Raw genomic sequence first — 26,256 nt, 5'->3', positions numbered from 1 at the left:
CTAGGATCCAACAGCCACAACAAGCCTCGCGGTACACACCAACATTCCACCTGGAATCCAACCGCTAACTGCCATCCCCAATGGCTGCTGCATCTTGTCAGTGTTGGGGGAGGGGCTGCATCCGACGAGAAGTTCGTAAGGTAAATGTGATTCTACCCACTAGCGTCCCATGGGCCTTTCTTCTTCCCTCTTTCCTTTTGTTCAGATCTCTATGCACAGTACCAATGGAGGGAAGTGTGTCCCTTTTCAGTTGATGGTTTCACACGTCTTTAAACTTTCTAACAGTTCACAGTACACAGAGACCCACTAAAGGAGACTTATGTTCCTATAATATCCGTACACCCGGAATACATATGCGTCGCCTGATTTCTGCTGAAACACCCGCACTCTCAGGACATGGATCCATTGGTTTCATGGGGGCTGAAATTCCAAGAAATGAAACCAACCCCAATGTGCACTTTGCTGTCAGTCTCTTTTGCTCTTAGTACACTTTGGCAGAGCTACTTGCCTTTGTTATAGGCTTCTTACAATTCTTCTCTACGTAGCCTAGAATATGGCATTCCTTCATCCTGTTGGAAGACATACAAGTCTACATCACGGACTAGGAATCCATTTGATTCCAAATCGGCATTAGGGTTAGGTCACGATATGTTCTTATGAATCAAAATTTACGAATATGAATGCACGCCTCCGAATACAAGTGTGCTGAGTACATGCAAGCCGCGATAATGGGTCGATGCATGCTGAATGATCCTTGACATCACCTTAAGTATTTTCTTTTGAATAATCATGGTTCCCTTGGTAAATATCAGCCAACCGTACCATTTTGGTGTTTGCTTGTTGGTTTGATTCTTTGTTGGTCTGCTTCTCGCTTGTATTGCAAACACGACAGGCCATGCATCTCTCCTTAAGCTTGAAACAGAGAGTCAAATAAGCTGATTCACTTAAGAGAGTGCTTCCAATCACCTATGATTTCCTGCTTCCCTCTCCCATCTTTAGGGTTTTGATGTCCTCCTTGCCTTCTTCTTGTTTCTTCTTTGCCACTCATGCTCTTCTTGCATTTCCAATAATGGTTTCTTCTTTCCATTTCATCTTGCTGCTTTTCTATTCAGGGTAGATTTCTCAACCATTCTTGTAGGATAAGTTTTGAACTGCTGAAATCTTTTAAGATTTGCCGGTTTGTGGAATTTTCTAGCTCTGCCGTTATTAGGACTGGCGGTCATGTGGCATAGGCTCCCCTAGGTGGCAGCATTTGGCCATTCAGGATATGGTCTGTGTCCTGGCACTCCTCCCTCTCCTGCAATATTGCTGCCGAGATATCAGCTGAATCCCCTCTTGAGGTTCCCTTGTGACTATGTTGTTTCCTCCAGGTGCATTTTAAATCACTGTGATATTCGTGAGCTTTGTTGATTTGAATCATACAGCTGCTGGTAGGTCTATTGGGATTCCACCTCCTTTGGATGCTGTGTAATTCCTGAATTCGCATACATGATTCTTTCTTGGCTTTCAGGAAGTTTCAGTCTGATTTTTCTACAGATAAATTTTCAGACATTTTTTGTTTCCTTATCTCTTGCTTTTCCATCTGGGACCCTTATGAATTCTAGTCTTTCATGCCCTGTCTTAACCCAGGGTTCAACAGCAATGTTTACATTGCTTTGCACTTGCTTTCCTATGTCTGCTTCTGACCGAGGTTTTTCTGATCCCATGTCTTCACAGTCATTCACGCGTCCCTCTGCATTATCTAGTCTGCTTACGACTAAATTTTAGCCCTGATATTATCACATCCATTGAGTTTCCTGATATTTTTTGGCTCGTCTTTAGACTTTCTCTTCCCCTTTTCCGGTATTCTGCCTTATGTGATTCTGAGACACTGTTGTTTTTCAGTGATTTCCTGACCTCCATTTTCAACACATGGTCTGGATAGCGTTTTGCAGTCTAGTTGTTTGAAAGCTTATCTTTTGGGCCTTCAATATCTTTGGAACTGAAAATGGTACTTCCTGTTTCTTTTACTGTACTTCTTCACCTCTACTGCTCAGGTAATATCAGGTATGTAATGTGGACTTCTAGGGCTTTGTTAAGTGAAAATTTTAGACTTTTGGCTCTACGCAATTCCATGGGATTTCTGTGCGGACAATTTCTCCTAGACATTGATGCCATATCGTGTTCCTGTGTGTGTTGTCTGGTATATCTCCAATTGCTGTTGTTGCATTAGTTTTGATGAAAAACCAATACTATTTCGATTTGCATAACTTCATTTTGATAATGCTTATCTCACAATTCTGAAAGTGCGCAGGACACTTCCTCTTGTGGAAATGAAGCTTTTAAAGGTTCTCAGCTCTGCATTCTGCTCTATGTCATTTTGGAGTGTTTCCAAAATAGCAAACTGAGAGTGCGCTTGTGCTTTGTAGTTCCACGGGAATGTGCCAATGAAAGCAGTTCTTCTCAGAGCTTCTCTGTCTACAGAAACAACAGTGGAAGCATATCTATGGATGTCACATATCAGGGCCTGCTGGAATGATCCCGCACACCTACCTTGGTGTCCTCGGTGCCGTACCGTGCTGGTGCCATCCAAAATGTAGCATCCGCTTTAGGGAGATAATGCTGTAGGTAATGCTTCCTCTTCTAACGCTGTGGACTTGGACCACTCTTCCTTGTCCTCTCATCCTTGTGGCACGGGTGCACGAAGGCAACCACACAGCTGTTGCGCATCCTGTGCCTCAAACCAAACCATAATCCCAGCCCAGGTTATGAATGTAGCAGATCCTAAGGCTTTTCATTCTGATTTCAAAACCAAGGCCCCCTGGATCCCTCAGACCAGATGAACGATATCTCTGATTCAGCCCCACACGTGCTCTATTGGCAAAATGCCCAATTGGTCCCTGGTCCTGCAGATGCACTGGGTGTGGCCATGGGACATATTGGTAATCTCAACCACGTGACCAGTTTTGATGCTTTATCATTGGTACACATTTTGGTTTGCTCTCTTGATTCGACCCACCACATCCCACAATGCACTCCAGATCCCTGAGACTCAGCGTGTGCCATCATTCGTAGCCCTATCCCTCACAGAACGTTGCCTCTGCTACCTCAAATGTGGCAGCTGGGATCTTGGACTCCGAATCAACTGTGGGGATATTTTGCGCTGGTTTCTTTGAGTTCTGTCAGCCAAGCATCTGCTGTGCACTCTTGTAAATCTCAGCACATCACCTTCTATCCCATGTCTCCTGTCCGCTTGAGAGTGTGCGTCCAAGTTAAACAGAGGTTCACCCTTGTTGCTCCATCACCAGGGGTCAGACCCTCACTGGATTCCATTTCCTGCTTTGCCTTCTCCTGCTTCCAGGTGTCCTGAGGCCTCATCCTGTCTTTGGAAGTAACAGACCTCTCTTCGGCAAGTGTCCTGTGCCAAGGGCTGGGTGAGTGGATGTTTCCATTGCTCTGTTCATGGGAGCGAGTGAGTGCAGGTTGCACTTCTTCTCTGCCAACTGGGCATCGATGAATCAACACTATCCAGATACATTTCACAGAAATGTGATATTTGCTTAGCTCTTTGTTTCTATACAGCCGTGGTGGGAGGGATGGTCCGAATACACCTGTTTTGACATTGTGTTGATATCTCATTTGCAGTCTTTAAGAAGTTTAAAAGAATTCATTTACATGTTTTGGGAGTTATACGGAAATGAAGTTATTTTTTGAAACACACTCAATCGACCTAGAAGCCAGACTTGTCAATTTTGGTAACATTTTGTCAGCTCGACGGAAAACCTAGACAGATAGAATGCAAATTGGCAGTCCAAACTGTTAAAGGGTTCATGTCGGCTCTTTACGGTTGAAGCCTCCGAAACCAACAGGAACCATGAAATAACTATTGGAAACTTGAAATAACCCCCAAACTTGGATACACTTGTGCATTGGTGCCCTTTACTCCCAATGACACCTACTGGCCAATATTGGCATTTCAAGGGGTAACATCCCTCTCTAGGAAAATACAAGAGGAAAGAAACCAAATATATACATTTAGGTTTGAATCCAAAAGCACCTAGAGGCATTCTAGCTAGGAGAACCCTGCTGCAATTATGCTAGTCTATGGAGAACCAGGTGTTCTTCTATCAGTGATGAGAACGCTTAATCATCCGATCATGTTGGGTAAAGCCATTTAACGCAACCAAGTCTGCACCCGCATGATATAGTGCCCACGGGGGCTTGACTCAAGTGAAAGACGATCCACATAAGCTGTGTCTTTTATATCATTGGCGACTTTTACAGTACAGTTCTCTTTCTGACTTGTACTATTTACCTATACTGTCTTGAAAAATTGAGGCCTAATACAGATTCAAGTTCAGTCAGATTCCCCTCTCTTACCACACTCCCTTCACCCCAGGGAAGACATAAGCACAACATTTGCTGAATCTAGCGGAAGGCCATCGTTTCTAGGTGTGAGCTAAGTATTCAATTCCTATCTATTTCAGCCAAGTTTATTGGACCTTTAAGGAGTTCACTGTTGTTCACAGAGTGTGAAGCTGGAGGAACTCTGATTCTAGGAGGGGCTTGTTTTACTCGTAATGGCTTCATTGCAGCTCAGCTACTGATCCTTCAAAATGGATGCCTGTGTGGAGGGGAGGGAAGGCAAGTGCTTGCTAGCTAGGCCCAAACCTGGGAAAAGGCTTACCTGGGCTTGGTGAATTCTGGTCTGAATGGCTTGGGAAGGCCCCTTGGGAAGTGTGGATTCCCATGACCTCTTCCAAGAACAGGAGCGTTTTGATCATCTCTGCCATCTCTTCTCTTGCAGACGTCAGGGACCTTGGACCCGTTCTTGGAGAAGAGAATTGAGGAACTTCCTCAAGTCCACGTTGGCACTCCGTATGTTTCTGCCAGTATCAGCGAGGTTCCATATGTCTCATGAATGTCTTTGGAGCCTGGTATCCTCTACAGCTGTCTCCACGCCAGTATTCTCCATTGTAGCAGAACATCTCTCATCCATGTGTTCGCATCTCTCCTCAATCCGTTCAGCCAGCTTTTCGGCCAGCTTCTCTTCGTGTCTCCCCTAAAGTTGACTTCACCAGGACTGGGCAAGTCTGAAAGTACCTCGGAGCCTCACCAGTAAGCTGATGACAGGCAGATCTTCCACTGTCTGCCCTTTCAGGTTCTGGAAACTGACCTGTGACCTCAGGTCTTTGGGCAGCAGCAGTATCTCGAACTTACACAGCTTCCCGGACCAAACACCTAAGCCAAGCTCCACAGAGGGCGGCAGCCCCTCCATCACACTGATCCACCCACAGAACTCTGCCCGGTTACCTAGGATCCAACAGCCACAACAAGCCTCGCGGTACACACCAACATTCCACCTGGAATCCAACCGCTAACTGCCATCCCCAATGGCTGCTGCATCTTGTCAGTGTTGGGGGAGGGGCTGCATCCGACGAGAAGTTCCTAAGGTAAATGTGATTCTACCCACTAGCGTCCCATGGGCCTTTCTTCTTCCCTCTTTCCTTTTGTTCAGATCTCTATGCACAGTACCAATGGAGGGAAGTGTGTCCCTTTTCAGTTGATGGTTTCACACGTCTTTAAACTTTCTAACAGTTCACAGTACACAGAGACCCACTAAAGGAGACTTATGTTCCTATAATATCCGTACACCCGGAATACATATGCGTCGCCTGATTTCTGCTGAAACACCCGCACTCTCAGGACATGGATCCATTGGTTTCATGGGGGCTGAAATTCCAAGAAATGAAACCAACCCCAATGTGCACTTTGCTGTCAGTCTCTTTTGCTCTTAGTACACTTTGGCAGAGCTACTTGCCTTTGTTATAGGCTTCTTACAATTCTTCTCTACGTAGCCTAGAATATGGCATTCCTTCATCCTGTTGGAAGACATACAAGTCTACATCACGGACTAGGAATCCATTTGATTCCAAATCGGCATTAGGGTTAGGTCACGATATGTTCTTATGAATCAAAATTTACGAATATGAATGCACGCCTCCGAATACAAGTGTGCTGAGTACATGCAAGCCGCGATAATGGGTCGATGCATGCTGAATGATCCTTGACATCACCTTAAGTATTTTCTTTTGAATAATCATGGTTCCCTTGGTAAATATCAGCCAACCGTACCATTTTGGTGTTTGCTTGTTGGTTTGATTCTTTGTTGGTCTGCTTCTCGCTTGTATTGCAAACACGACAGGCCATGCATCTCTCCTTAAGCTTGAAACAGAGAGTCAAATAAGCTGATTCACTTAAGAGAGTGCTTCCAATCACCTATGATTTCCTGCTTCCCTCTCCCATCTTTAGGGTTTTGATGTCCTCCTTGCCTTCTTCTTGTTTCTTCTTTGCCACTCATGCTCTTCTTGCATTTCCAATAATGGTTTCTTCTTTCCATTTCATCTTGCTGCTTTTCTATTCAGGGTAGATTTCTCAACCATTCTTGTAGGATAAGTTTTGAACTGCTGAAATCTTTTAAGATTTGCCGGTTTGTGGAATTTTCTAGCTCTGCCGTTATTAGGACTGGCGGTCATGTGGCATAGGCTCCCCTAGGTGGCAGCATTTGGCCATTCAGGATATGGTCTGTGTCCTGGCACTCCTCCCTCTCCTGCAATATTGCTGCCGAGATATCAGCTGAATCCCCTCTTGAGGTTCCCTTGTGACTATGTTGTTTCCTCCAGGTGCATTTTAAATCACTGTGATATTCGTGAGCTTTGTTGATTTGAATCATACAGCTGCTGGTAGGTCTATTGGGATTCCACCTCCTTTGGATGCTGTGTAATTCCTGAATTCGCATACATGATTCTTTCTTGGCTTTCAGGAAGTTTCAGTCTGATTTTTCTACAGATAAATTTTCAGACATTTTTTGTTTCCTTATCTCTTGCTTTTCCATCTGGGACCCTTATGAATTCTAGTCTTTCATGCCCTGTCTTAACCCAGGGTTCAACAGCAATGTTTACATTGCTTTGCACTTGCTTTCCTATGTCTGCTTCTGACCGAGGTTTTTCTGATCCCATGTCTTCACAGTCATTCACGCGTCCCTCTGCATTATCTAGTCTGCTTACGACTAAATTTTAGCCCTGATATTATCACATCCATTGAGTTTCCTGATATTTTTTGGCTCGTCTTTAGACTTTCTCTTCCCCTTTTCCGGTATTCTGCCTTATGTGATTCTGAGACACTGTTGTTTTTCAGTGATTTCCTGACCTCCATTTTCAACACATGGTCTGGATAGCGTTTTGCAGTCTAGTTGTTTGAAAGCATATCTTTTGGGCCTTCAATATCTTTGGAACTGAAAATGGTACTTCCTGTTTCTTTTACTGTACTTCTTCACCTCTACTGCTCAGGTAATATCAGGTATGTAATGTGGACTTCTAGGGCTTTGTTAAGTGAAAATTTTAGACTTTTGGCTCTACGCAATTCCATGGGATTTCTGTGCGGACAATTTCTCCTAGACATTGATGCCATATCGTGTTCCTGTGTGTGTTGTCTGGTATATCTCCAATTGCTGTTGTTGCATTAGTTTTGATGAAAAACCAATACTATTTCGATTTGCATAACTTCATTTTGATAATGCTTATCTCACAATTCTGAAAGTGCGCAGGACACTTCCTCTTGTGGAAATGAAGCTTTTAAAGGTTCTCAGCTCTGCATTCTGCTCTATGTCATTTTGGAGTGTTTCCAAAATAGCAAACTGAGAGTGCGCTTGTGCTTTGTAGTTCCACGGGAATGTGCCAATGAAAGCAGTTCTTCTCAGAGCTTCTCTGTCTACAGAAACAACAGTGGAAGCATATCTATGGATGTCACATATCAGGGCCTGCTGGAATGATCCCGCACACCTACCTTGGTGTCCTCGGTGCCGTACCGTGCTGGTGCCATCCAAAATGTAGCATCCGCTTTAGGGAGATAATGCTGTAGGTAATGCTTCCTCTTCTAACGCTGTGGACTTGGACCACTCTTCCTTGTCCTCTCATCCTTGTGGCACGGGTGCACGAAGGCAACCACACAGCTGTTGCGCATCCTGTGCCTCAAACCAAACCATAATCCCAGCCCAGGTTATGAATGTAGCAGATCCTAAGGCTTTTCATTCTGATTTCAAAACCAAGGCCCCCTGGATCCCTCAGACCAGATGAACGATATCTCTGATTCAGCCCCACACGTGCTCTATTGGCAAAATGCCCAATTGGTCCCTGGTCCTGCAGATGCACTGGGTGTGGCCATGGGACATATTGGTAATCTCAACCACGTGACCAGTTTTGATGCTTTATCATTGGTACACATTTTGGTTTGCTCTCTTGATTCGACCCACCACATCCCACAATGCACTCCAGATCCCTGAGACTCAGCGTGTGCCATCATTCGTAGCCCTATCCCTCACAGAACGTTGCCTCTGCTACCTCAAATGTGGCAGCTGGGATCTTGGACTCCGAATCAACTGTGGGGATATTTTGCGCTGGTTTCTTTGAGTTCTGTCAGCCAAGCATCTGCTGTGCACTCTTGTAAATCTCAGCACATCACCTTCTATCCCATGTCTCCTGTCCGCTTGAGAGTGTGCGTCCAAGTTAAACAGAGGTTCACCCTTGTTGCTCCATCACCAGGGGTCAGACCCTCACTGGATTCCATTTCCTGCTTTGCCTTCTCCTGCTTCCAGGTGTCCTGAGGCCTCATCCTGTCTTTGGAAGTAACAGACCTCTCTTCGGCAAGTGTCCTGTGCCAAGGGCTGGGTGAGTGGATGTTTCCATTGCTCTGTTCATGGGAGCGAGTGAGTGCAGGTTGCACTTCTTCTCTGCCAACTGGGCATCGATGAATCAACACTATCCAGATACATTTCACAGAAATGTGATATTTGCTTAGCTCTTTGTTTCTATACAGCCGTGGTGGGAGGGATGGTCCGAATACACCTGTTTTGACATTGTGTTGATATCTCATTTGCAGTCTTTAAGAAGTTTAAAAGAATTCATTTACATGTTTTGGGAGTTATACGGAAATGAAGTTATTTTTTGAAACACACTCAATCGACCTAGAAGCCAGACTTGTCAATTTTGGTAACATTTTGTCAGCTCGACGGAAAACCTAGACAGATAGAATGCAAATTGGCAGTCCAAACTGTTAAAGGGTTCATGTCGGCTCTTTACGGTTGAAGCCTCCGAAACCAACAGGAACCATGAAATAACTATTGGAAACTTGAAATAACCCCCAAACTTGGATACACTTGTGCATTGGTGCCCTTTACTCCCAATGACACCTACTGGCCAATATTGGCATTTCAAGGGGTAACATCCCTCTCTAGGAAAATACAAGAGGAAAGAAACCAAATATATACATTTAGGTTTGAATCCAAAAGCACCTAGAGGCATTCTAGCTAGGAGAACCCTGCTGCAATTATGCTAGTCTATGGAGAACCAGGTGTTCTTCTATCAGTGATGAGAACGCTTAATCATCCGATCATGTTGGGTAAAGCCATTTAACGCAACCAAGTCTGCACCCGCATGATATAGTGCCCACGGGGGCTTGACTCAAGTGAAAGACGATCCACATAAGCTGTGTCTTTTATATCATTGGCGACTTTTACAGTACAGTTCTCTTTCTGACTTGTACTATTTACCTATACTGTCTTGAAAAATTGAGGCCTAATACAGATTCAAGTTCAGTCAGATTCCCCTCTCTTACCACACTCCCTTCACCCCAGGGAAGACATAAGCACAACATTTGCTGAATCTAGCGGAAGGCCATCGTTTCTAGGTGTGAGCTAAGTATTCAATTCCTATCTATTTCAGCCAAGTTTATTGGACCTTTAAGGAGTTCACTGTTGTTCACAGAGTGTGAAGCTGGAGGAACTCTGATTCTAGGAGGGGCTTGTTTTACTCGTAATGGCTTCATTGCAGCTCAGCTACTGATCCTTCAAAATGGATGCCTGTGTGGAGGGGAGGGAAGGCAAGTGCTTGCTAGCTAGGCCCAAACCTGGGAAAAGGCTTACCTGGGCTTGGTGAATTCTGGTCTGAATGGCTTGGGAAGGCCCCTTGGGAAGTGTGGATTCCCATGACCTCTTCCAAGAACAGGAGCGTTTTGATCATCTCTGCCATCTCTTCTCTTGCAGACGTCAGGGACCTTGGACCCGTTCTTGGAGAAGAGAATTGAGGAACTTCCTCAAGTCCACGTTGGCACTCCGTATGTTTCTGCCAGTATCAGCGAGGTTCAATATGTCTCATGAATGTCTTTTGAGCCTGGTATCCTCTACAGCTGTCTCCACGCCAGTATTCTCCATTGTAGCAGAACATCTCTCATCCATGTGTTCGCATCTCTCCTCAATCCGTTCAGCCAGCTTTTCGGCCAGCTTCTCTTCGTGTCTCCCCTAAAGTTGACTTCACCAGGACTGGGCAAGTCTGAAAGTACCTCGGAGCCTCACCAGTAAGCTGATGACAGGCAGATCTTCCACTGTCTGCCCTTTCAGGTTCTGGAAACTGACCTGTGACCTCAGGTCTTTGGGCAGCAGCAGTATCTCGAACTTACACAGCTTCCCGGACCAAACACCTAAGCCAAGCTCCACAGAGGGCGGCAGCCCCTCCATCACACTGATCCACCCACAGAACTCTGCCCGGTTACCTAGGATCCAACAGCCACAACAAGCCTCGCGGTACACACCAACATTCCACCTGGAATCCAACCGCTAACTGCCATCCCCAATGGCTGCTGCATCTTGTCAGTGTTGGGGGAGGGGCTGCATCCGACGAGAAGTTCCTAAGGTAAATGTGATTCTACCCACTAGCGTCCCATGGGCCTTTCTTCTTCCCTCTTTCCTTTTGTTCAGATCTCTATGCACAGTACCAATGGAGGGAAGTGTGTCCCTTTTCAGTTGATGGTTTCACACGTCTTTAAACTTTCTAACAGTTCACAGTACACAGAGACCCACTAAAGGAGACTTATGTTCCTATAATATCCGTACACCCGGAATACATATGCGTCGCCTGATTTCTGCTGAAACACCCGCACTCTCAGGACATGGATCCATTGGTTTCATGGGGGCTGAAATTCCAAGAAATGAAACCAACCCCAATGTGCACTTTGCTGTCAGTCTCTTTTGCTCTTAGTACACTTTGGCAGAGCTACTTGCCTTTGTTATAGGCTTCTTACAATTCTTCTCTACGTAGCCTAGAATATGGCATTCCTTCATCCTGTTGGAAGACATACAAGTCTACATCACGGACTAGGAATCCATTTGATTCCAAATCGGCATTAGGGTTAGGTCACGATATGTTCTTATGAATCAAAATTTACGAATATGAATGCACGCCTCCGAATACAAGTGTGCTGAGTACATGCAAGCCGCGATAATGGGTCGATGCATGCTGAATGATCCTTGACATCACCTTAAGTATTTTCTTTTGAATAATCATGGTTCCCTTGGTAAATATCAGCCAACCGTACCATTTTGGTGTTTGCTTGTTGGTTTGATTCTTTGTTGGTCTGCTTCTCGCTTGTATTGCAAACACGACAGGCCATGCATCTCTCCTTAAGCTTGAAACAGAGAGTCAAATAAGCTGATTCACTTAAGAGAGTGCTTCCAATCACCTATGATTTCCTGCTTCCCTCTCCCATCTTTAGGGTTTTGATGTCCTCCTTGCCTTCTTCTTGTTTCTTCTTTGCCACTCATGCTCTTCTTGCATTTCCAATAATGGTTTCTTCTTTCCATTTCATCTTGCTGCTTTTCTATTCAGGGTAGATTTCTCAACCATTCTTGTAGGATAAGTTTTGAACTGCTGAAATCTTTTAAGATTTGCCGGTTTGTGGAATTTTCTAGCTCTGCCGTTATTAGGACTGGCGGTCATGTGGCATAGGCTCCCCTAGGTGGCAGCATTTGGCCATTCAGGATATGGTCTGTGTCCTGGCACTCCTCCCTCTCCTGCAATATTGCTGCCGAGATATCAGCTGAATCCCCTCTTGAGGTTCCCTTGTGACTATGTTGTTTCCTCCAGGTGCATTTTAAATCACTGTGATATTCGTGAGCTTTGTTGATTTGAATCATACAGCTGCTGGTAGGTCTATTGGGATTCCACCTCCTTTGGATGCTGTGTAATTCCTGAATTCGCATACATGATTCTTTCTTGGCTTTCAGGAAGTTTCAGTCTGATTTTTCTACAGATAAATTTTCAGACATTTTTTGTTTCCTTATCTCTTGCTTTTCCATCTGGGACCCTTATGAATTCTAGTCTTTCATGCCCTGTCTTAACCCAGGGTTCAACAGCAATGTTTACATTGCTTTGCACTTGCTTTCCTATGTCTGCTTCTGACCGAGGTTTTTCTGATCCCATGTCTTCACAGTCATTCACGCGTCCCTCTGCATTATCTAGTCTGCTTACGACTAAATTTTAGCCCTGATATTATCACATCCATTGAGTTTCCTGATATTTTTTGGCTCGTCTTTAGACTTTCTCTTCCCCTTTTCCGGTATTCTGCCTTATGTGATTCTGAGACACTGTTGTTTTTCAGTGATTTCCTGACCTCCATTTTCAACACATGGTCTGGATAGCGTTTTGCAGTCTAGTTGTTTGAAAGCATATCTTTTGGGCCTTCAATATCTTTGGAACTGAAAATGGTACTTCCTGTTTCTTTTACTGTACTTCTTCACCTCTACTGCTCAGGTAATATCAGGTATGTAATGTGGACTTCTAGGGCTTTGTTAAGTGAAAATTTTAGACTTTTGGCTCTACGCAATTCCATGGGATTTCTGTGCGGACAATTTCTCCTAGACATTGATGCCATATCGTGTTCCTGTGTGTGTTGTCTGGTATATCTCCAATTGCTGTTGTTGCATTAGTTTTGATGAAAAACCAATACTATTTCGATTTGCATAACTTCATTTTGATAATGCTTATCTCACAATTCTGAAAGTGCGCAGGACACTTCCTCTTGTGGAAATGAAGCTTCTAAAGGTTCTCAGCTCTGCATTCTGCTCTATGTCATTTTGGAGTGTTTCCAAAACAGCAAACTGAGAGTGCGCTTGTGCTTTGTAGTTCCACGGGAATGTCCCAATGAAAGCAGTTCTTCTCAGAGCTTCTCTGTCTACAGAAACACCAGTGGAAGCATATCTATGGATGTCACATATCAGGGCCTGCTGGAATGATCCCGCAGACCTACCTTGGTGTCCTCGGTGCCGTACCGTGCTGGTGCCATCCAAAATGTAGCATCCGCTTTAGGGAGATAATGCTGTAGGTAATGCTTCCTCTTCTAACGCTGTGGACTTGGACCACTCTTCCTTGTCCTCTCATCCTTGTGGCACGGGTGCACGAAGGCAACCACACAGCTGTTGTGCATCCTGTGCCTCAAACCAAACCATAATCCCAGCCCAGGTTATGAATGTAGCAGATCCTAAGTCTTTCATTCTGATTTCAAAACCAAGGCCCCCTGGATCCCTCAGACCAGATGAACGATATCTCTGATTCAGCCCCACACGTGCTCTATTGGCAAAATGCCCAATTGGTCCCTGGTCCTGCAGATGCACTGGGTGTGGCCATGGGACATATTGGTAATCTCAACCACGTGACCAGTTTTGATGCTTTATCATTGGTACACATTTTGGTTTGCTCTCTTGATTCGACCCACCACATCCCACAATGCACTCCAGATCCCTGAGACTCAGCGTGTGCCATCATTCGTAGCCCTATCCCTCACAGAACGTTGCCTCTGCTACCTCAAATGTGGCAGCTGGGATCTTGGACTCCGAATCAACTGTGGGGATATTTTGCGCTGGTTTTTTGAGTTCTGTCAGCCAAGCATCTGCTGTGCACTCTTGTAAATCTCAGCACATCACCTTCTATCCCATGTCTCCTGTCCGCTTGAGAGTGTGCGTCCAAGTTAAACAGAGTTTCACCCTTGTTGCTCCATCACCAGGGGTCAGACCCTCACTGGATTCCATTTCCTGCTTTGCCTTCTCCTGCTTCCAGGTGTCCTGAGGCCTCATCCTGTCTTTGGAAGTAACAGACCTCTCTTTGGCAAGTGTCCTGTGCCAAGGGCTGGGTGAGTGGATGTTTCCATTGCTCTGTACATGGGAGCGAGTGAGTGCAGGTTGCACTTTTCTCTGCCAACTGGGCATCGATGAATCAACACTATCCAGATACATTTCACAGAAATGTGATATTTGCTTAGCTCTTTGTTTCTATACAGCCGTGGTGGGAGGGATGGTCCGAATACACCTGTTTTGACATTGTGTTGATATCTCATTTGCAGTCTTTAAGAAGTTTAAAGAATTCATTTACATGTTTTGGGAGTTATACGAAAATGAAGTTATTTTTTAAAACACACTCAATCGACCTAGAAGCCAGACTTGTCAATTTTGGTAACATTTTGTCAGCTCGACGGAAAACCTAGACAGATAGAATGCAAATTGGCAGTCCAAACTGTTAAAGGGTTCATGTCGGCTCTTTACGGTTGAAGCCTCCGGAACCAACAGGAACCATGAAATAACTATTGGAAACTTGAAATAACCCCCAAACTTGGATACACTTGTGCATTGGTGCCCTTTACTCCCAATGACACCTACTGGCCAATATTGGCATTTCAAGGGGTAACATCCCTCTCTAGGAAAATACAAGAGGAAAGAAACCAAATATATACATTTAGGTTTGAATCCAAAAGCACCTAGAGGCATTCTAGCTAGGAGAACCCTGCTGCAATTATGCTAGTCTATGGAGAACCAGGTGTTCTTCTATCAGTGATGAGAACGCTTAATCATCCGATCATGTTGGGTAAAGCCATTTAACGCAACCAAGTCTGCACCCGCATGATATAGTGCCCACGGGGGCTTGACTCAAGTGAAAGACGATCCACATAAGCTGTGTCTTTTATATCATTGGCGACTTTTACAGTACAGTTCTCTTTCTGACTTGTACTATTTACCTGTACTGTCTTGAAAAATTGAGGCCTAATACAGATTCAAGTTCAGTCAGATTCCCCTCTCTTACCACACTCCCTTCACCCCAGGGAAGACATAAGCACAACATTTGCTGAATCTAGCGGAAGGCCATCGTTTCTAGGTGTGAGCTAAGTATTCAATTCCTATCTATTTCAGCCAAGTTTATTGGACCTTTAAGGAGTTCACTGTTGTTCACAGAGTGTGAAGCTGGAGGAACTCTGATTCTAGGAGGGGCTTGTTTTACTCGTAATGGCTTCATTGCAGCTCAGCTACTGATCCTTCAAAATGGATGCCTGTGTGGAGGGGAGGGAAGGCAAGTGCTTGCTAGCTAGGCCCAAACCTGGGAAAAGGCTTACCTGGGCTTGGTGAATTCTGGTCTGAATGGCTTGGGAAGGCCCCTTGGGAAGTGTGGATTCCCATGACCTCTTCCAAGAACAGGAGCGTTTTGATCATCTCTGACATCTCTTCTCTTGCAGACGTCAGGGACCTTGGACCCATTCTTGGAGAAGAGAATTGAGGAACTTCCTCAAGTCCACGTTGGCACTCCGTATGTTTCTGCCAGTATCAGCGAGGTTCCATATGTCTCATGAATGTCTTTTGAGCCTGGTATCCTCTACAGCTGTCTCCACGCCAGTATTCTCCATTGTAGCAGAACATCTCTCATCCATGTGTTCGCATCTCTCCTCAATCCGTTCAGCCAGCTTTTCGGCCAGCTTCTCTTCGTGTCTCCCCTAAAGTTGACTTCGCCAGGACTGGGCAAGTCTGAAAGTACCTCGGAGCCTCACCAGTAAGCTGATGACAGGCAGATCTTCCACTGTCTGCCCTTTCAGGTTCTGGAAACTGACCTGTGACCTCAGGTCTTTGGGCAGCAGCAGTATCTCGAACTTACACAGCTTCCCGGACCAAACACCTAAGCCAAGCTCCACAGAGGGCGGCAGCCCCTCCATCACACTGATCCACCCACAGAACTCTGCCCGGTTACCTAGGATCCAACAGCCACAACAAGCCTCGCGGTACACACCAACATTCCACCTGGAATCCAACCGCTAACTGCCATCCCCAATGGCTGCTGCATCTTGTCAGTGTTGGGGGAGGGGCTGCATCCGACGAGAAGTTCCTAAGGTAAATGTGATTCTACCCACTAGCGTCCCATGGGCCTTTCTTCTTCCCTCTTTCCTTTTGTTCAGATCTCTATGCACAGTACCAATGGAGGGAAGTGTGTCCCTTTTCAGTTGATGGTTTCACACGTCTTTAAACTTTCTAACAGTTCACAGTACACAGAGACCCACTAAAGGAGACTTATGTTCCTATAATATCCGTACACCCGGAATACATATGCGTCGCCTGATTTCTGCTGAAACACCCGCACTCTCAGGACATGGATCCATTGGTTTCATGGGGGCTGAAATTCCAAGAAATGAAACCAACCCCAATGTGCACTTTGCTGTCAGTCTCTTTTGCTCTTAGTACACTTTGGCAGAGCTACTTGCCTTTGTTATAGGCTTCTTACAATTCTTCTCTACGTAGCCTAGAATATGGCATTCCTTCATCCTGTTGGAAGACATACAAGTCTACATCACGGACTAGGAATCCATTTGATTCCAAATCGGCATTAGGGTTAGGTCACGATATGTTCTTATGAATCAAAATTTACGAATATGAATGCACGCCTCCGAATACAAGTGTGCTGAGTACATGCAAGCCGCGATAATGGGTCGATGCATGCTGAATGATCCTTGACATCACCTTAAGTATTTTCTTTTGAATAATCATGGTTCCCTTGGTAAATATCAGCCAACCGTACCATTTTGGTGTTTGCTTGTTGGTTTGATTCTTTGTTGGTCTGCTTCTCGCTTGTATTGCAAACACGACAGGCCATGCATCTCTCCTTAAGCTTGAAACAGAGAGTCAAATAAGCTGATTCACTTAAGAGAGTGCTTCCAATCACCTATGATTTCCTGCTTCCCTCTCCCATCTTTAGGGTTTTGATGTCCTCCTTGCCTTCTTCTTGTTTCTTCTTTGCCACTCATGCTCTTCTTGCATTTCCAATAATGGTTTCTTCTTTCCATTTCATCTTGCTGCTTTTCTATTCAGGGTAGATTTCTCAACCATTCTTGTAGGATAAGTTTTGAACTGCTGAATTCTTTTAAGATTGGCCGGTTTGTGGAATTTTCTAGCTCTGCCGTTATTAGGACTGGCGGTCATGTGGCATAGGCTCCCCTAGGTGGCAGCATTTGGCCATTCAGGATATGGTCTGTGTCCTGGCACTCCTCCCTCTCCTGCAATATTGCTGCCGAGATATCAGCTGAATCCCCTCTTGAGGTTCCCTTGTGACTATGTTGTTTCCTCCAGGTGCATTTTAAATCACTGTGATATTCGTGAGCTTTGTTGATTTGAATCATACAGCTGCTGGTAGGTCTATTGGGATTCCACCTCCTTTGGATGCTGTGTAATTCCTGAATTCGCATACATGATTCTTTCTTGGCTTTCAGGAAGTTTCAGTCTGATTTTTCTACAGATAAATTTTCAGACATTTTTTGTTTCCTTATCTCTTGCTTTTCCATCTGGGACCCTTATGAATTCTAGTCTTTCATGCCCTGTCTTAACCCAGGGTTCAACAGCAATGTTTACATTGCTTTGCACTTGCTTTCCTATGTCTGCTTCTGACCGAGGTTTTTCTGATCCCATGTCTTCACAGTCATTCACGCGTCCCTCTGCATTATCTAGTCTGCTTACGACTAAATTTTAGCCCTGATATTATCACATCCATTGAGTTTCCTGATATTTTTTGGCTCGTCTTTAGACTTTCTCTTCCCCTTTTCCGGTATTCTGCCTTATGTGATTCTGAGACACTGTTGTTTTTCAGTGATTTCCTGACCTCCATTTTCAACACATGGTCTGGATAGCGTTTTGCAGTCTAGTTGTTTGAAAGCTTATCTTTTGGGCCTTCAATATCTTTGGAACTGAAAATGGTACTTCCTGTTTCTTTTACTGTACTTCTTCACCTCTACTGCTCAGGTAATATCAGGTATGTAATGTGGACTTCTAGGGCTTTGTTAAGTGAAAATTTTAGACTTTTGGCTCTACGCAATTCCATGGGATTTCTGTGCGGACAATTTCTCCTAGACATTGATGCCATATCGTGTTCCTGTGTGTGTTGTCTGGTATATCTCCAATTGCTGTTGTTGCATTAGTTTTGATGAAAAACCAATACTATTTCGATTTGCATAACTTCATTTTGATAATGCTTATCTCACAATTCTGAAAGTGCGCAGGACACTTCCTCTTGTGGAAATGAAGCTTCTAAAGGTTCTCAGCTCTGCATTCTGCTCTATGTCATTTTGGAGTGTTTCCAAAACAGCAAACTGAGAGTGCGCTTGTGCTTTGTAGTTCCACGGGAATGTCCCAATGAAAGCAGTTCTTCTCAGAGCTTCTCTGTCTACAGAAACACCAGTGGAAGCATATCTATGGATGTCACATATCAGGGCCTGCTGGAATGATCCCGCAGACCTACCTTGGTGTCCTCGGTGCCGTACCGTGCTGGTGCCATCCAAAATGTAGCATCCGCTTTAGGGAGATAATGCTGTAGGTAATGCTTCCTCTTCTAACGCTGTGGACTTGGACCACTCTTCCTTGTCCTCTCATCCTTGTGGCACGGGTGCACGAAGGCAACCACACAGCTGTTGCGCATCCTGTGCCTCAAACCAAACCATAATCCCAGCCCAGGTTATGAATGTAGCAGATCCTAAGGCTTTTCATTCTGATTTCAAAACCAAGGCCCCCTGGATCCCTCAGACCAGATGAACGATATCTCTGATTCAGCCCCACACGTGCTCTATTGGCAAAATGCCCAATTGGTCCCTGGTCCTGCAGATGCACTGGGTGTGGCCATGGGACATATTGGTAATCTCAACCACGTGACCAGTTTTGATGCTTTATCATTGGTACACATTTTGGTTTGCTCTCTTGATTCGACCCACCACATCCCACAATGCACTCCAGATCCCTGAGACTCAGCGTGTGCCATCATTCGTAGCCCTATCCCTCACAGAACGTTGCCTCTGCTACCTCAAATGTGGCAGCTGGGATCTTGGACTCCGAATCAACTGTGGGGATATTTTGCGCTGGTTTCTTTGAGTTCTGTCAGCCAAGCATCTGCTGTGCACTCTTGTAAATCTCAGCACATCACCTTCTATCCCATGTCTCCTGTCCGCTTGAGAGTGTGCGTCCAAGTTAAACAGAGTTTCACCCTTGTTGCTCCATCACCAGGGGTCAGACCCTCACTGGATTCCATTTCCTGCTTTGCCTTCTCCTGCTTCCAGGTGTCCTGAGGCCTCATCCTGTCTTTGGAAGTAACAGACCTCTCTTTGGCAAGTGTCCTGTGCCAAGGGCTGGGTGAGTGGATGTTTCCATTGCTCTGTTCATGGGAGCGAGTGAGTGCAGGTTGCACTTCTTCTCTGCCAACTGGGCATCGATGAATCAACACTATCCAGATACATTTCACAGAAATGTGATATTTGCTTAGCTCTTTGTTTCTATACAGCCGTGGTGGGAGGGATGGTCCGAATACACCTGTTTTGACATTGTGTTGATATCTCATTTGCAGTCTTTAAGAAGTTTAAAAGAATTCATTTACATGTTTTGGGAGTTATACGGAAATGAAGTTATTTTTTGAAACACACTCAATCGACCTAGAAGCCAGACTTGTCAATTTTGGTAACATTTTGTCAGCTCGACGGAAAACCTAGACAGATAGAATGCAAATTGGCAGTCCAAACTGTTAAAGGGTTCATGTCGGCTCTTTACGGTTGAAGCCTCCGAAACCAACAGGAACCATGAAATAACTATTGGAAACTTGAAATAACCCCCAAACTTGGATACACTTGTGCATTGGTGCCCTTTACTCCCAATGACACCTACTGGCCAATATTGGCATTTCAAGGGGTAACATCCCTCTCTAGGAAAATACAAGAGGAAAGAAACCAAATATATACATTTAGGTTTGAATCCAAAAGCACCTAGAGGCATTCTAGCTAGGAGAACCCTGCTGCAATTATGCTAGTCTATGGAGAACCAGGTGTTCTTCTATCAGTGATGAGAACGCTTAATCATCCGATCATGTTGGGTAAAGCCATTTAACGCAACCAAGTCTGCACCCGCATGATATAGTGCCCACGGGGGCTTGACTCAAGTGAAAGACGATCCACATAAGCTGTGTCTTTTATATCATTGGCGACTTTTACAGTACAGTTCTCTTTCTGACTTGTACTATTTACCTATACTGTCTTGAAAAATTGAGGCCTAATACAGATTCAAGTTCAGTCAGATTCCCCTCTCTTACCACACTCCCTTCACCCCAGGGAAGACATAAGCACAACATTTGCTGAATCTAGCGGAAGGCCATCGTTTCTAGGTGTGAGCTAAGTATTCAATTCCTATCTATTTCAGCCAAGTTTATTGGACCTTTAAGGAGTTCACTGTTGTTCACAGAGTGTGAAGCTGGAGGAACTCTGATTCTAGGAGGGGCTTGTTTTACTCGTAATGGCTTCATTGCAGCTCAGCTACTGATCCTTCAAAATGGATGCCTGTGTGGAGGGGAGGGAAGGCAAGTGCTTGCTAGCTAGGCCCAAACCTGGGAAAAGGCTTACCTGGGCTTGGTGAATTCTGGTCTGAATGGCTTGGGAAGGCCCCTTGGGAAGTGTGGATTCCCATGACCTCTTCCAAGAACAGGAGCGTTTTGATCATCTCTGCCATCTCTTCTCTTGCAGACGTCAGGGACCTTGGACCCGTTCTTGGAGAAGAGAATTGAGGAACTTCCTCAAGTCCACGTTGGCACTCCGTATGTTTCTGCCAGTATCAGCGAGGTTCCATATGTCTCATGAATGTCTTTGGAGCCTGGTATCCTCTACAGCTGTCTCCACGCCAGTATTCTCCATTGTAGCAGAACATCTCTCATCCATGTGTTCGCATCTCTCCTCAATCCGTTCAGCCAGCTTTTCGGCCAGCTTCTCTTCGTGTCTCCCCTAAAGTTGACTTCACCAGGACTGGGCAAGTCTGAAAGTACCTCGGAGCCTCACCAGTAAGCTGATGACAGGCAGATCTTCCACTGTCTGCCCTTTCAGGTTCTGGAAACTGACCTGTGACCTCAGGTCTTTGGGCAGCAGCAGTATCTCGAACTTACACAGCTTCCCGGACCAAACACCTAAGCCAAGCTCCACAGAGGGCGGCAGCCCCTCCATCACACTGATCCACCCACAGAACTCTGCCCGGTTACCTAGGATCCAACAGCCACAACAAGCCTCGCGGTACACACCAACATTCCACCTGGAATCCAACCGCTAACTGCCATCCCCAATGGCTGCTGCATCTTGTCAGTGTTGGGGGAGGGGCTGCATCCGACGAGAAGTTCCTAAGGTAAATGTGATTCTACCCACTAGCGTCCCATGGGCCTTTCTTCTTCCCTCTTTCCTTTTGTTCAGATCTCTATGCACAGTACCAATGGAGGGAAGTGTGTCCCTTTTCAGTTGATGGTTTCACACGTCTTTAAACTTTCTAACAGTTCACAGTACACAGAGACCCACTAAAGGAGACTTATGTTCCTATAATATCCGTACACCCGGAATACATATGCGTCGCCTGATTTCTGCTGAAACACCCGCACTCTCAGGACATGGATCCATTGGTTTCATGGGGGCTGAAATTCCAAGAAATGAAACCAACCCCAATGTGCACTTTGCTGTCAGTCTCTTTTGCTCTTAGTACACTTTGGCAGAGCTACTTGCCTTTGTTATAGGCTTCTTACAATTCTTCTCTACGTAGCCTAGAATATGGCATTCCTTCATCCTGTTGGAAGACATACAAGTCTACATCACGGACTAGGAATCCATTTGATTCCAAATCGGCATTAGGGTTAGGTCACGATATGTTCTTATGAATCAAAATTTACGAATATGAATGCACGCCTCCGAATACAAGTGTGCTGAGTACATGCAAGCCGCGATAATGGGTCGATGCATGCTGAATGATCCTTGACATCACCTTAAGTATTTTCTTTTGAATAATCATGGTTCCCTTGGTAAATATCAGCCAACCGTACCATTTTGGTGTTTGCTTGTTGGTTTGATTCTTTGTTGGTCTGCTTCTCGCTTGTATTGCAAACACGACAGGCCATGCATCTCTCCTTAAGCTTGAAACAGAGAGTCAAATAAGCTGATTCACTTAAGAGAGTGCTTCCAATCACCTATGATTTCCTGCTTCCCTCTCCCATCTTTAGGGTTTTGATGTCCTCCTTGCCTTCTTCTTGTTTCTTCTTTGCCACTCATGCTCTTCTTGCATTTCCAATAATGGTTTCTTCTTTCCATTTCATCTTGCTGCTTTTCTATTCAGGGTAGATTTCTCAACCATTCTTGTAGGATAAGTTTTGAACTGCTGAATTCTTTTAAGATTTGCCGGTTTGTGGAATTTTCTAGCTCTGCCGTTATTAGGACTGGCGGTCATGTGGCATAGGCTCCCCTAGGTGGCAGCATTTGGCCATTCAGGATATGGTCTGTGTCCTGGCACTCCTCCCTCTCCTGCAATATTGCTGCCGAGATATCAGCTGAATCCCCTCTTGAGGTTCCCTTGTGACTATGTTGTTTCCTCCAGGTGCATTTTAAATCACTGTGATATTCGTGAGCTTTGTTGATTTGAATCATACAGCTGCTGGTAGGTCTATTGGGATTCCACCTCCTTTGGATGCTGTGTAATTCCTGAATTCGCATACATGATTCTTTCTTGGCTTTCAGCAAGTTTCAGTCTGATTTTTCTACAGATAAATTTTCAGACATTTTTTGTTTCCTTATCTCTTGCTTTTCCATCTGGGACCCTTATGAATTCTAGTCTTTCATGCCCTGTCTTAACCCAGGGTTCAACAGCAATGTTTACATTGCTTTGCACTTGCTTTCCTATGTCTGCTTCTGACCGAGGTTTTTCTGATCCCATGTCTTCACAGTCATTCACGCGTCCCTCTGCATTATCTAGTCTGCTTATGACTAAATTTTAGCCCTGATATTATCACATCCATTGAGTTTCCTGATATTTTTTGGCTCGTCTTTAGACTTTCTCTTCCCCTTTTCCGGTATTCTGCCTTATGTGATTCTGAGACACTGTTGTTTTTCAGTGATTTCCTGACCTCCATTTTCAACACATGGTCTGGATAGCGTTTTGCAGTCTAGTTGTTTGAAAGCTTATCTTTTGGGCCTTCAATATCTTTGGAACTGAAAATGGTACTTCCTGTTTCTTTTACTGTACTTCTTCACCTCTACTGCTCAGGTAATATCAGGTATGTAATGTGGACTTCTAGGGCTTTGTTAAGTGAAAATTTTAGACTTTTGGCTCTACGCAATTCCATGGGATTTCTGTGCGGACAATTTCTCCTAGACATTGATGCCATATCGTGTTCCTGTGTGTGTTGTCTGGTATATCTCCAATTGCTGTTGTTGCATTAGTTTTGATGAAAAACCAATACTATTTCGATTTGCATAACTTCATTTTGATAATGCTTATCTCACAATTCTGAAAGTGCGCAGGACACTTCCTCTTGTGGAAATGAAGCTTTTAAAGGTTCTCAGCTCTGCATTCTGCTCTATGTCATTTTGGAGTGTTTCCAAAACAGCAAACTGAGAGTGCGCTTGTGCTTTGTAGTTCCACGGGAATGTGCCAATGAAAGCAGTTCTTCTCAGAGCTTCTCTGTCTACAGAAACACCAGTGGAAGCATATCAATGGATGTCACATATCAGGGCCTGCTGGAATGATCCCGCAGACCTACCTTGGTGTCCTCGGTGCCGTACCGTGCTGGTGCCATCCAAAATGTAGCATCCACTTTAGGGAGATAATGCTGTAGGTAATGCTTCCTCTTCTAACGCTGTGGACTTGGACCACTCTTCCTTGTCCTCTCATCCTTGTGGCACGGGTGCACGAAGGCAACCACACAGCTGTTGCGCATCCTGTGCCTCAAACCAAACCATAATCCCAGCCCAGGTTATGAATGTAGCAGATCCTAAGGCTTTTCATTCTGATTTCAAAACCAAGGCCCCCTGGATCCCTCAGACCAGATGAACGATATCTCTGATTCAGCCCCACACGTGCTCTATTGGCAAAATGCCCAATTGGTCCCTGGTCCTGCAGATGCACTGGGTGTGGCCATGGGACATATTGGTAATCTCAACCACGTGACCAGTTTTGATGCTTTATCATTGGTACACATTTTGGTTTGCTCTCTTGATTCGACCCACCACATCCCACAATGCACTCCAGATCCCTGAGACTCAGCGTGTGCCATCATTCGTAGCCCTATCCCTCACAGAACGTTGCCTCTGCTACCTCAAATGTGGCAGCTGGGATCTTGGACTCCGAATCAACTGTGGGGATATTTTGCGCTGGTTTCTTTGAGTTCTGTCAGCCAAGCATCTGCTGTGCACTCTTGTAAATCTCAGCACATCACCTTCTATCCCATGTCTCCTGTCCGCTTGAGAGTGTGCGTCCAAGTTAAACAGAGGTTCACCCTTGTTGCTCCATCACCAGGGGTCAGACCCTCACTGGATTCCATTTCCTGCTTTGCCTTCTCCTGCTTCCAGGTGTCCTGAGGCCTCATCCTGTCTTTGGAAGTAACAGACCTCTCTTCGGCAAGTGTCCTGTGCCAAGGGCTGGGTGAGTGGATGTTTCCATTGCTCTGTTCATGGGAGCGAGTGAGTGCAGGTTGCACTTCTTCTCTGCCAACTGGGCATCGATGAATCAACACTATCCAGATACATTTCACAGAAATGTGATATTTGCTTAGCTCTTTGTTTCTATACAGCCGTGGTGGGAGGGATGGTCCGAATACACCTGTTTTGACATTGTGTTGATATCTCATTTGCAGTCTTTAAGAAGTTTAAAAGAATTCATTTACATGTTTTGGGAGTTATACGAAAATGAAGTTATTTTTTGAAACACACTCAATCGACCTAGAAGCCAGACTTGTCAATTTTGGTAACATTTTGTCAGCTCGACGGAAAACCTAGACAGATAGAATGCAAACTGGCAGTCCAAACTGTTAAAGGGTTCATGTCGGCTCTTTACGGTTGAAGCCTCCGAAACCAACAGGAACCATGAAATAACTATTGGAAACTTGAAATAACCCCCAAACTTGGATACACTTGTGCATTGGTGCCCTTTACTCCCAATGACACCTACTGGCCAATATTGGCATTTCAAGGGGTAACATCCCTCTCTAGGAAAATACAAGAGGAAAGAAACCAAATATATACATTTAGGTTTGAATCCAAAAGCACCTAGAGGCATTCTAGCTAGGAGAACCCTGCTGCAGTTATGCTAGTCTATGGAGAACCAGGTGTTCTTCTATCAGTGATGAGAACGCTTAATCATCCGATCATGTTGGGTAAAGCCATTTAACGCAACCAAGTCTGCACCCGCATGATATAGTGCCCACGGGGGCTTGACTCAAGTGAAAGACGATCCACATAAGCTGTGTCTTTTATATCATTGGCGACTTTTACAGTACAGTTCTCTTTCTGACTTGTACTATTTACCTATACTGTCTTGAAAAATTGAGGCCTAATACAGATTCAAGTTCAGTCAGATTCCCCTCTCTTACCACACTCCCTTCACCCCAGGGAAGACATAAGCACAACATTTGCTGAATCTAGCGGAAGGCCATCGTTTCTAGGTGTGAGCTAAGTATTCAATTCCTATCTATTTCAGCCAAGTTTATTGGACCTTTAAGGAGTTCACTGTTGTTCACAGAGTGTGAAGCTGGAGGAACTCTGATTCTAGGAGGGGCTTGTTTTACTCGTAATGGCTTCATTGCAGCTCAGCTACTGATCCTTCAAAATGGATGCCTGTGTGGAGGGGAGGGAAGGCAAATGCTTGCTAGCTAGGCCCAAACCTGGGAAAAGGCTTACCTGGGCTTGGTGAATTCTGGTCTGAATGGCTTGGGAAGGCCCCTTGGGAAGTGTGGATTCCCATGACCTCTTCCAAGAACAGGAGCGTTTTGATCATCTCTGCCATCTCTTCTCTTGCAGACGTCAGGGACCTTGGACCCATTCTTGGAGAAGAGAATTGAGGAACTTCCTCAAGTCCACGTTGGCACTCCGTATGTTTCTGCCAGTATCAGCGAGGTTCCATATGTCTCATGAATGTCTTTTGAGCCTGGTATCCTCTACAGCTGTCTCCACGCCAGTATTCTCCATTGTAGCAGAACATCTCTCATCCATGTGTTCGCATCTCTCCTCAATCCGTTCAGCCAGCTTTTCGGCCAGCTTCTCTTCGTGTCTCCCCTAAAGTTGACTTCACCAGGACTGGGCAAGTCTGAAAGTACCTCGGAGCCT

The 26,256-nt window shown here is 45.0% G+C and overlaps 3 long non-coding RNA genes across 3 annotated transcripts; all 3 read left to right on the top strand.

Annotated features, from left to right (window-relative positions):
- Positions 1 to 36: 36 nt before the first annotated feature.
- LOC140693095 (uncharacterized) lies at positions 37 to 15,567 on the top strand. Its single transcript, XR_012068751.1, has 3 exons — positions 37 to 140; positions 3,341 to 3,413; positions 15,367 to 15,567. It is a non-coding gene; the product is annotated as an uncharacterized lncRNA (long non-coding RNA).
- Positions 15,568 to 15,911: 344 nt separating this feature from the next.
- LOC140693101 (uncharacterized) lies at positions 15,912 to 20,913 on the top strand. The gene is made up of 3 exons (XR_012068757.1): positions 15,912 to 16,012; positions 19,213 to 19,285; positions 20,659 to 20,913. It is a non-coding gene; the product is annotated as an uncharacterized lncRNA (long non-coding RNA).
- Positions 20,914 to 21,132: 219 nt separating this feature from the next.
- LOC140693077 (uncharacterized) lies at positions 21,133 to 26,154 on the top strand. Its single transcript, XR_012068732.1, has 3 exons — positions 21,133 to 21,304; positions 24,505 to 24,577; positions 25,951 to 26,154. It is a non-coding gene; the product is annotated as an uncharacterized lncRNA (long non-coding RNA).
- The last annotated feature ends 102 nt before the right edge of the window (positions 26,155 to 26,256 follow it).

This window comes from Vicugna pacos, unplaced genomic scaffold, assembly GCF_048564905.1.
Source record: "Vicugna pacos unplaced genomic scaffold, VicPac4 scaffold_19, whole genome shotgun sequence".
Classification (NCBI taxonomy): Eukaryota; Metazoa; Chordata; class Mammalia; order Artiodactyla; family Camelidae; genus Vicugna; species Vicugna pacos.
Note: the sequence above shows the minus strand (reverse complement) of the source record. Positions and strands in the feature narration are given on the sequence as shown.